Genomic DNA, 12,316 nt, shown 5'->3' with positions numbered 1-12,316 from the left:
TCCTGCAATCCCTACAGCTACTTTGAAGTGATCCTTTCTTACTATTTACATCTATTCACACATATTTTAAATTTATCTTATTCAACAATTTATTTTACATCATTTTTTCTTTCGTCTAGATTGTACTTTGATCCTCAACATTTTTTCTCCCCTCTGTCCTTTATTCCTCTTTCTCATTTTTCCTATTCTCCAATTTTGCCTCATTGCAGCAAACAGCAAACAGCCTGCTTTACTTTCATTTTCGTTTTCAGCATAGCTTGATTAGCACAAGGGGAAAAAAAAAATCTGGTCCCAGCAATTTACCTTGTTGCAGCAAGCAGCAGAGGCCTGTGCAAAACAGCTGAGAGCAAAACAGCTGAGAGTCGGGAGGCCGATCCAATCAACTTGTGCTAATTAGGCTGTGCTGAAGCTGAAATGGGCTGTTTCTTCTTGCTGCTTGCTGCAAGGAGGTAAACTTCTGGGAGGCAGGGGCCAAAGGGTGGGGGCCAGTGGGTGGGTGGGGCTACATTTGGTGTATAAGACGCACCTAAATTTTCACCCCCTTTTAAGGGGCGGAAGGTGCATCTTATACTCTGAAAAATACGGTATATTACTTTGTTGATTGTATGTGCATTGAGACTTTGTCCACTAGAGACAAATTCCTTGTGTGTCCAATCACACTTGGCCAATAAAGAATATTCTATATCCGTGATGGTGAACCTATGGCATGTGTGCCAGAGGTGGCACACAGAGCCCTCTCTGTCGGCGCACATGGGAGGCCCCGCCCACCGCCCCGGATGTCATCATCGGCGATCTGCGCATGTGCAGAAGCTTCCCGTTGCAAACTGGTAGTAAAGGTAAATAGAACCCGCCCCTGCTCTGTGCATCATGCGTTGAATTAGTCCACAGGGAAGTGGAAAGTGCTTTATATATTTGATAATCTCTTCTCTCCAGATGTCCCAGAAGTTCTCCTCTCTCTTCAGCCTCAACTTCCATTATTGGTTTTCTTTTATGTCCAGTAACTCATGCATGTTTTCCTAGCTGCGACATTTGCATCTGCTCGCTTTTACTGTGCCTATTCAAGCTAAGCAAGCATATCAGTTACAAATACATTAGCATGGATTTATTTTTCATGGCTGAACTTTGATTCCCCCCCCCCCCTCAGGTCAGTAGCTGTTTCTCTTGTACACTCTTCTGGCTCTCCCATCTTTGATGATTTTGTTTCCCAGATATTTGAATACATAGACATGTTCAGGTTTTTTTGAAAAACAGTGGTTAACTTGTCACTGACATTGCTTTATTCTCAATTCATTTCTTGGCCGTCATCGTGAAAAATGAGAAACTGTTGAGGAAGATCTATTTTTTTCCTAGCTAAAAGGTGGATTATTATTTTTTTCCTTTAAAAAAAAAAGACAAAAAAATTGTCACTGTCTACTTCACAATATTTTTTTTCATTTGCAAAACATACAGCCAGTGGTGGGATTCAAATAATTTAACAACCGGTTCTCTGCCCTAATGACCAGCTGTGTAGGCTCGGCTTGGTGGTCATGTGACCATGTGGGTCAGAGGTGGGTTTCAGCAGGTTCTGACGAGTTCTGGAGAACCGGTAGCAGAAATTTTGAGTAGTTCGGAGAACCGGTAGTAAAAATTCTGACTGGCCCTGCACCCATCTATTCTCTGTTTTCCAAGTCCCAGCTGATCGGGAGGCAATGGGGATTTTGTAGTAATGGAGTGGGGTGAGAATGGAGATTTTACAGTAACCTTCCCCTGCCACGCCCACCAAGCCACACCCACAAAACCGGTAGTAAAAAAAATTTGAAACCCACCACTGATGTGGGTATGGCCTACTCAACGTCACTCACGGCGATGGGCGCTTCACCTTAGCTGTTACAATGTAATAAGGGTTAACCAGAGAGGCAATTTCTGTAAGCAGGGCAATAAAGATTGGGCTAGAAACAACACCAGAATGTTTCCTTCCTGCCTTCCTTACAGGATTAGCCCTGTAAAGTGGAAAGATAGCAACTGGTTCTTCTGAATAAGTGCGAACTGGCTGAATCCCACCACTGCATACAGCACAATCCTGCGTAGTCCTCTCAGGAGTAAATCTCCCGAGCCAACACTGACTTCCTGACCCCAAAACCTTCCCTTTCCGTTCCCCAATTCTCTGCGTCTCATTGGCCCTCTTCCCAAATCACTCTCCCCATATCTTCCACTTCAGCTCCCAGGAATGTCCCCCCTCCCATCTCATCTCCTCGGAAACATTATCTCCAGGGAAAATAAGTAGGTGAGAAGTCAAGCGTCCTCTTGCCAGCTGCCCCCTCTTCTCCTTCTTATGTCAGCACTAGAGTAAATTCAGGTTGAAGTGCTGACATCTAGCTGAAAATATAAGATAAATACATTTAACTAAACCTAATTCCAGGTAAATACCATAAAGGGTTGCAGCCATAATTTATTTACTGTTAAATTATATTTCCAATATGTAACTTCAACCAGGGCATTAATAACCATTTTGGATTTTTTTTTAAAAAAAAAATAATTTTGACTAGGCATGTCAATAAAGTTCATATTCCAGACAGGAATATGAACCTCAGTCATCGATAATGCTTGTTTTCAATATGAATTACAGTTCCACAATTGATTCTATAATTACGATTCTGTTCTATTCAGTATGAATTACGATTCTGTAATTGTTCGTAATTTCTATAATTGTGAACATTATACATTATAATCACATTATAATCACAATCATATAATTAATGATTCTCTTCTACTCAATATGAATTACGATTCTATAATTGTTCATAACTTCAAGCAGAGCCAAACAAGGAATCATATTGTGTCTAAAACCTCTCTTTTCCTACATCAGGAGTGTTCACTTAAGCCTAGCTACAGGGTTCTGAACCATGATTGTGTAGATCACGTCATCTCAGAATGACAGTTGCCTTAGCCGTGTAAGACATCATGCATGTTCCATCTATTCTCTTTTTTAAAAACATGGGTATTCCCCCACCCCATTTTTTTCTGATTTGAGACTTTTACGCATTCACAGCTTTTGTGTGCTGCAGAAGTTAGAGTGCTGTTAGTTGTACATGTGTGTTGTGGCCCACCAGCAGCCTGCGTGGATTGTAGCTGATCCTGATGAGGAGGAGGCTGGTGTGGTGTCGCGCCAGCAGCCTGTGCAGCCGGTGCTCGAGTCGGACAGCGTGGAGGCTGTGGTGCCAGAGGCAGAGATTCAGCCAGGGCCTTCAGATCCTCCAGAGGCTCCTTCGAGTGAATGCACGAGCATTCACTCAATGCACGAGCACGCAGAGCTGCCAAAAGGTAGGAGTGGTTACTTAGGAGGAGGCCTCCTTGAGAGTAAGGCTTGAGGATAATTGGCCACTCCCTTAGCCTATTTAAGTTTGCACACAGCTGGCAAACGTTGCAGGAAACAACGTATGTTCGTCCGGTCGTTCGTTGAGCATTTGAGAGTGAATTTTCCTTGCAAACCTGGTTTCTGGGCTCATTGCCAACTCTTGTAAGCCTTTATCTAATCATTGGAATTTCTGGCAGGCTGTTAAGGACATTTTTAGTAATAGCCTGCATTTGAAAAAGACTGTTTGTAGTAAACGGAGTTGTTCGGAGTTTTGTGTGTGCTACATTTCTTGGGTTCCGTAGCTGGGGCAGAACAATGTGAGACTCTGCCATGGAAGAGCGCGTGCAAAGCCTGGGAGGAACAAAGATGATTTAGGAGGCTGGAAGCTAAAACATAGGAAGAATGGTTGCAGGAATTGGATATGAAAAGAAGGACTAGGGGCAGTGGTGGGTTGCCCCCAGTTCGCACTGGTTCTATAGAACCAATAGTAAAACCAGCGGGAGGCTCCGCCCACCAATCCCAACGTCATCAAAATGCTTCTGCGCATCCCCGCTGCGAACCGGTAGTAAAGGTAAGTAGAACCCACCCCTGACTAGAACAGTGGTGGGTTCCTCCCGGTTCGGCCCAGTTCTGCCGAAGCGGTAGCGGTGACAATATGATGTCACTGAACCGGTTCTCCAAAGCACCTAAAGGCAGGACAAGAAGCAATGGGTGGAAACTAATTACGGACAGAAACAACCTAGACAGTGGTGAAATCCAAATTTTTTACTACTGGTTCTGTGGGCGTGGCTTGGTGGGTGTGGCAGGAGAATGATACTGCAAAATCTCCATTTCCACCCCACTCTGGGGCCAGCCAGAAATGGTATTTGCTGGTTCTCCGAACTGCTCAAAATTTCCGCTACCGGTTCTCCAGAACCTGTCAGAACCTGCTGGATTTCACCCCTGAAGCTAGAACTTTCCTGACAGTGAGAACAATTAACCAATTGCCCTCAGAAGTTGTGGGTACTCCCTCACCGAGACTTTTAAAAAGAGACTGAACAACTACTTGTCTGAAATGGTATAGGGCCATGATGGCGAACCTATGACACGCGTGCCAGAAGTGGCACGCAGAGCCATCTCTCCGGACACACCAGCTGTCGCTGTTGCTCTTCTGGGTTCCGGCATGCACATATGCACTGGTCAGCTGTTCTTCATGCGGGCAGGAGTGCTGGAAACCGGAAGAGCAGCTCCCTGGCATGCATGCGCGCACCAGGAAGCTGAGGTTCCAGTTTCATGACCAGCTGGGCTTCACATGCACATGTGGGCCAAAAACAGAAAGATCAGATGACTGCTGAGCAGTCACATCCACGCGTGTGCATGTGCGCTCTCATTTTGGCACTCGGTGCCGAAAAGGTTCGCCTGGTATAGGGTCTCCTGCTTGTTCAGGGGGTTGGACTAGAAGACCTTTAAGATCCCTTCTAACTGTATTATTCTGTTCTGTTATTCTGTCAACACCAGGACTCTTAGACAAAGGCCATGGAAGGATTCCAGAAATTTTAGTCCCAACACACCCTGAAAGGCGTAAGTTGGGGAATTGTTGGGGAACAATTAACCAGTGGAACCACTTGGCTCCAGAGATTGTGAATCAGGGGTGGGTTCTAAATTTTTTTACTACCGGTTCTGTGGGCGTGGCTTATTTTGTGGGCGTGGTTTGATGGTCATGTGAGAATTCTTTAGGATTTAGCAGAGGTACTGGTCTACTAGGCTTTTAACTGATTCCAGAGCTGTACTGGTCTACTCATTTGTTTTTGGAGGCACCGGTCTACCACCACACTGCCTTTTAACACTGATCAGCTGTAGGGCGGCCCTTTGAAGCCCCGCGGCAAGAGTTTAAACAGTTTTTTTCCTTCTAGCCGATCAGCTGGGACTCGGGAGGCAGCGAATAGATTGGGGGTGGGGCCAAATAAAAGGGAAGAATAACATGGGGGGCGGGGGCGGGAGGGCCCAGCTCCCGAACAAAGAGAACCGATTAGGTGATGTCATATCGTCACCACTACCGGCTTGGCCGAACCGGGCCGAACCAGGAGGAACCCACTACTGTTGTGAATGTTCCAACACCGGAGGTTTTTAAGAAGAGTTTGGACAAACATTTGTCTGACGTGGTACAGGGTCTCCTGTTTGAGCAGGGGCTTGGATTAGAAGACCTCCAAGGTCCCTTCCAACTCTGTTATTCTATCCTTTCACAGCATTATAGCAGAGACGGAGAGGTAGGGAGTTCACAGTTAGACAGGATCCCCCTTTCTTCTCAAAATCTCCTGCTCTTGTTATAAAGAATAACTTTTTAATGTCTCAGGGAGGAGTTTTAAGAGAGCAGGAAAGAATCAATTACACTTGGAGGAAAACGTTAATTCTTCTTTCCCCACTGTAAACTCTGCGAAGGCCACCCCATACCTAGACATTGGGATCCCCAAGAACGTTTCCAGAAAACTCTGCAATAAGGTTGAGATCACAGCGTGTGCCGATACAACAGATGCAAACACATTTACACACCGCATTTCCTGTGTGCGTGCTATTGGGCGTTTTTGGATAATGCCACTCCTTTGCCTCAATTTGAAAACTTCACATGATTTGTTTGCTTTTCCCCCTCCCCAAAAAATGAACATGAGAAACTGCTTGTACTGAATCAGATCTTTGTTAATGCAATGTCAGTTCTCAAAGAGTTATTGGCACCTCAAAATATTTTCAGGAAACAGTAAAACATCAATGAGGTTTCTTATGCTCACTCTGCTAAACAAATAATTCCCTCAACACTGTCAAACTATTCACTAAGGCTGCATTGCTATTACTATTAGTCTTCTCATTGTTCCTAACACCCATCTCCTCCCACTTGTGACTGCATGACTGTAACTTTGTTGCTTGTATCCTTACGATTTATATTAAAACTGATTATTTCCTAGTATGATTTGATTGCTTATTTGTACCCTATGGCTATCATGAAGTGTTGTACCTTATGATTCTTGATGAACATATCTTTTCTTTTATGTACACTGAGAGCATATGAACCGGAGACAAATTCCTTGTGTGTCCAATCACATTTGGCCAATAAAGAATTCTATTCTATTCTATTCTATTCTATTCTATTCTATTCTATTCTATTCTATTCTATTCTATGACTATCATGAAGTGTTGTACCTTATGATTCTTGACGAACGTATCTTTTCTTTTATGTACACTGAGAGCATATGCACCAGAGACAAATTCCTTGTGTGTCCAATCACATTTGGCCAATAAAGAATTCTATTCTATTCTATTCTATTCTATTCTATTCTATTCTATTCTATTCTATTCTATTCTATTCTATTCTATTCTACTCTACTCTACTCTACTTTACTCTATTCTATTCTATTCTATTCTATTCTATTCATCTATTGGGTGTTTTGGAGCAGTATCACTGCTTTTGGTTAATCTGAAAATCCGGAAGTAAATTTTATACTGCATCAAAACACCTGGAATTGTATGCTTGTTCCTACAACTGCATCATTTATTTATTAGTCTATTTATTTTATTATTCATATTTCTATGCCGCCCACTCTCCAAGGACTCTGGGCGGCTTACAGTATACTAAATAGCATATTGCCCCCAACAATCTGGGTCCTCATTTTACCCACCTCGGAAGGATGGAAGGCTGAGTCAACCGGAGATCTGCTGATCTGCTGAACTGCCAGTCAGCTGAAGTAGCTGCAGTACTGCACTCTAACCACTGTGCCACCTCGGCTCTTTATTTATGTCTGGTTGCAGCTTATTCTTTTTTCTTTAAAGGCCCAATGTCATAAGAGAACAAATCTTCAGTTCTGGGGAAGCTGGACCTGACAGTGGAAGGTGACCATGCATCAGGCAGGGTATCTATAGGACAACTCACCACGGCCAATTTGCCATTGCCAACTCACTACTACGGCCCACTTACCATGGGACAACTCGCCCCTGCCGTCTTGACGCAAGACAACTCCTCCACAGGAGAAGAGTTACACTAATATCAAACAAATGGTGGAACAGAATCATTAAAGAAAGAAGGAAAAAGGAGGGACACAATGAAACGTGAATGACAACAATTAAAATAAGTTTTAAATTATTTTAAATAAGTGAATTATTGAATTATCCATGGTGAGTTGTCCCATGGTGACTTAGCCATAGTGAATTGGCCATGGTCAGTTGGCCATGGTCAGTTGGCCATGGTGAGTTGGCCGTGATGAGTTGGCCATGGTGAGTTGGCCATAGTGAGTTGGCCGTGGTGAGTTGGCCATGGTGAGTTAGCCATGGTGAGTTCGCCATGGACTTAGCCATGGTGAGTTGGCCATGGTGAATTGGCCATGGTGAATTGGCCATGATGAGTTGGCCATGGTGAGTTGGCCATAGTGAGTTGGCCGTGGTGAGTTGGCCATGGTGAGTTAGCCATGGTGAGTTCGCCATGGATTTAGCCATGGTGAGTTGGCCATGGTGAGTTGGCCATGGTGAATTGGCCATGGTGAATTGGCCATGATGAGTTGGCCATGGTGAGTTGGCCATAGTGAGTTGGCCATGGTGAGTTGGCCATGGAGTTAGCCATGGTGAGTTGGCCATGGACTTAGCCATGGTGAGTTAGCCATGGTGAGTTCGCCATGGACTTAGCCATGGTGAGTTGGCCATGGTGAGTTAGCCATGGTGAGTTGGCCATGGACTTAGCCATGGTGAGCTGGCCATAGTGAGTTGGCCATGGTGAGTTAGCCATGGTGAGTTAGCCATGGTGAGTTGGCCGTGGTGAGTTGGCTGTGGTGAGTTGGCCATGGAGTTAGCCATGGTGAGTTAGCCATGGTGAGTTGGCCATGGTGAATTGGCCATAGTGAGTTGGCCATGGTGAGTTGGCCATGGTGAGTTGGCCATGGTGAGTTGGCCGTGGTGAGTTGGCCATGGAGTTAGCCATGGTGAGTTAGCCATGGTGAGTTGGCCATGGTGAGTTGGCCATGACGAGTTGGCCAATTTGAGTTGTTCCATTCCATCAAGCAGGACAACATGTAGATACCAACCAGATGCCAACAGAAAGGCAGCATGAGAACTGGACTACAATCAGGCCATCAGAAAAAGAATCTTAGGATTTAAATCTTGGGATAGTATGCATATAGAGAATCAGATTCATAAAATGCTATTCATCTTACCCAGGTTGCTTAAATCTACAATACTCCATCTTTTCTACTTAATGAAATGTTGATATATGTTGCTAGTCTGTGTGTGATACGGACCATACTCTAAACAAATAAATCTTCTTTATTCTTATGTACTTGGACATCCATGTAAATTTTGAGTTCCAGAAACAGAACTGCTACTGGTATTCGGCAACAACTTTCTACATGAGACAGAAGAAGCTACTGCATCTGTGGCATTTACGGTAATACATGATCTGTAGGCAAACACCACAGGAGTATCCCAACTGTGGAAGAAGCAGAAAGTGATAGAAACATTATAGGAATTTATGATCTTTTGCAAAGCGATTCCTTTCTTTCCCCCTGTATTTGTTTTGGCTGCTGTGTTTGTATTTTTGTATGGTATTTGTTTTTTGCTTTTTGTTTTTAATTTTCAAAAAAACCTTTATTAAAATTTAAAATATTAAAATACTAATACAAATACATCTGTAACAAAAATACGATAGTTGTACAATTCAACGTCGTTCCAACGGTGCACAAATCTTAACTCTATTCATATATTCTCAGATATTCCTTCCTGATCAAATATATATATAAACACAATTTATGTCTTATTTTGATCTATATATTTCCTATTTTTATTTTCTGTCCATTGATACCAGTTTTCCCCAGGTTGAGTAATATTCTGAGTCTTCCTTGTTATTTAATTCTATAGTAAGTTTATCCATTCCTGCACACTCAAAAATTTTCCGGATTATTACACAATCTGTCGGTGTAGTGGACATTTTCCAGGCTTGTGCGAGTACAATTCTCGCTGCTGTAATAATATGAATGATCAAATATTTAATCTTTTTAGGATATTTTTCCTTAATGATCCCCAGAAGAAACAGTTCAGGCTTCAATTCTATTTGGCAATGTGTAATTTCATTTAACCATTTTTGTATTTTGATCCCGTATGTTTTGATTTCTGGGCAAAGCCACCATACATGAAAAAAGGTATTATATTTGTATTACGATAGGCTGTATTGTATTTGGCAGCTGCATTTGTTTCTGATCCAGTTGTTTCTGTGCAATTAAAATATTTCAGGTAAATCAGCTGCGTGGTTGAATATATTTTGAACTCGGCTTCTCCATATTCTAAGTTCTTTTTTTCACATTTCTCTCTCCTTCCCTTCTTGTCCCTCAATCCAGGGGTGGGTTCTACTTACCTTTACTTCCAGTTCTACTCACTTCGCTCGCACATGTGCGCATGCGCAGATCGCCTATGATGACGTCTGGGTCAGTGGGCGGAGCCTCCCGCTGGTTTTACTACCGGTTCTTGTGAACCGGTCTGAACCGGTTCCAATCGCACTAAGTCCCAATCGCACTAAGAATCGTGTTTTCATTGTGTTAGTCCCTTCTCAGCACTCAGGGACAACTTTTTCTCAAGGCAATTCTGTCCCTCCAGTCGTGTTCATCGGAGAAACGGTTCCTACCAGGCAGTTAAAATTCCACAGACTGGGGAAAAAAAACTTTCTCCAAGCAGCACATGGGAGCTGAAAATGCTTCAGAGAGAATCATCCTAAAAGCAGGCAAAGAAACAAATGTTCTCGCCGGAGAAATAGTGCCAGAATGACAGGTTGGAGAATGCGTCATAGGAATCGAGAATGAGAGAATGAGAGAGAGAGAGAGAATGAGAGGCATCTCCATGCCAGCGGAGAACACTTTTGTAGCTCTACCAACAGGCACAGAAGTTGTACTCCCACCATTTCCAAGTCCTCATATTCGGTTTTTCAATCTTCTTAATGTAAGAAAAAAAAAATCATAAGGTTGAGCTGCTATTTATTATTCAGTTTGGTCTGCAGTTGAAATGACATTTCAGATCACACACACACCGAGCTTGGTCCGTGCCATCCTTTCTACTTAGGCGCTTGCCTTCCATTGTCTAACTCTTGAGTGGGCACCTTGACAATCACACATTGTCAAGGTGCCCAATCATTCCATTGGAATGGAATGGAATAGAGGAATAAAGAATGGAATGGAATGGAATGGAATGTAAAATTGAATAGAATAGAATAGAATAGAATAGAATAGAATAGAATAGAACAGAACAGAATATAGTAGAGTAGAGTAGAGTAGAGTAGAGTAGAGTAGAGTAGAGTAGAGTAGAGTAGAGTAGAACAGAACAGAACAGAACAGAACAGAACAGAACAGAACAGAACAGAATAGAATAGAATAGAACATAATACTTTAATGGCCAAGTGTGATAGACACACAAGGAATTTGTCTCCAGAAGGTCTTAGTGCAGTGGTGGGATTCAGCCGCTTTGGGCCGGTTCGAGCAAACCGGTACTTAAATTGCTGGCTGGCCCTGCTCCTCCCCGCCCCTTCCAGGAGTCCCCATATGCCTCATTTTGGCACCCAGGTAAGTGCAGGGAGGCCCCCAAAACAAGGCACGGGGGAGTGGTGCCCCCCCCGTGGTCCATTTTCACTCCCAGAAGGCTTCAGAGGGGCCTACTGGGCCCAAAATGGGGCATGTGTGTGTGTGGCGCCCTGCCCCCCCATGGCCCGTTTTTGCTCCCAGAAGGCTGCAGGGAAGCCTACTAGGCCCAAAACAGGGCATGGGGGGGGGTAGCACGTTCCCCTCCCCCATGGCCCGTTTTTTCTCCCAGGGGGTTGTAGGAGGCCAAGTTCTGCCTGTCACATCCTCTGGCTACGCCCACCATGGCCACACCCATTATTAGGGCAGAGAACCGGTTGTTAAATTATTTGAATCCCACCACTGTCTTAGCGTGCATGCAAAACAACAAAATCATCATCATCATCATCATCATCATGATACCAAGAAGAGAAAGTGGTGGAACAGATGAGAAGGATAAATTGCATTCTCTCCTTCAGGAAGCAGTTGAAAAAGCAGAGTGCCAAATTTATTTCCTCTTTCTGGGCCTCAGAAATCCTAGAACTAGCCGGAGGGAAGTGAGGGCCCTTCCCAAATCCCTCAAAGACATCAAGAGGTCAGACAAATCGCTCCGAGGCTGAGACTCCGTTTCGAGGCACTTCAGCCTAATTGCATTCCAGGAAAGCACTTATACCTCACGCTTCACCTTAAGTTTAAAGAGATGACATAATCTCAGGCCTGAACTTCAACGCAAGCTTCCTTCTGGTTCCCCGAGCAAACAAGCCTCTTTATGTTACTGTGGTGGCTAAATGTTTTGTTACCAAGGAGTTTGGCTCTGCTGCCTTTGAAGAGCACTCTTTCACACTTTGACTATGAAGTCCCTCTGTGCTCAAGTGAGTCAACTCCAGAAGAGTCTGGAGATGCCAAAGGTTCAGAGATCAGCATAACGTGATGATTTGTCAGCAACAGCACACTTCAGCTGTTCTTGGATTACAGCTCAGAGAAAAGCCTTAGTTATTTATTTTATTTTATTTATTTTATTATTCATATTTCTATGCCGCCCACTCTCCGAGGACTCTGGGCGGCTTACACCAAAGACAGTATACTAAATAGCATATTGCCCCCCAACAATCTGGGTCCTCATTTTACCCACCTCGGAAGGAGGGAAGGCTGAGTCAACCTTGAGCCGGTGAGATTTGATCCGCTGATCTGCTGAACTAGCAGTCAGCTGAAGTAGCTGCAGTACTGCACCCTAACCACTGTGCCACCTCGGCTCATTGTTGTTGTCTTTGCACACCACTACTGGAGAGGACTTGGAATTGGTGAATAATAATCCCGGCAAGTGAAAACACTCTTCATCCAGAGCCCTGATGGCCAGTGGTGGGTTGCTATCATTTCGCTCCAGATCGGGCGAACTGGTAGCAGCAGCAGCGGTAGGAGGCTCCGCCCACCC

The 12,316-nt window shown here is 44.0% G+C and overlaps 1 long non-coding RNA gene across 1 annotated transcript in view; it reads right to left on the bottom strand.

The window, feature by feature from the left end:
• The window catches only part of LOC148112713 (uncharacterized), a 41,822-nt gene extending 31,927 nt beyond the window's left edge, over nt 1-9,895 (bottom strand). Inside the window, exon 1 of the long non-coding RNA XR_015729068.1 lies at nt 9,696-9,895. This is a non-coding gene — a long non-coding RNA (uncharacterized LOC148112713). The remainder of the gene's footprint in view (nt 1-9,695) is intronic.
• Between the last annotated feature and the right edge of the window lie 2,421 nt (nt 9,896-12,316).

This window comes from Pantherophis guttatus, chromosome 8, assembly GCF_059756535.1.
Source record: "Pantherophis guttatus breed Tessera chromosome 8, ASM5975653v1, whole genome shotgun sequence".
In the NCBI taxonomy this organism is placed as follows: domain Eukaryota; kingdom Metazoa; phylum Chordata; class Lepidosauria; order Squamata; family Colubridae; genus Pantherophis; species Pantherophis guttatus.
The sequence above is the reverse complement of the archived record's forward strand: the minus strand, read 5'-3'. Positions and strand labels throughout refer to the sequence as shown.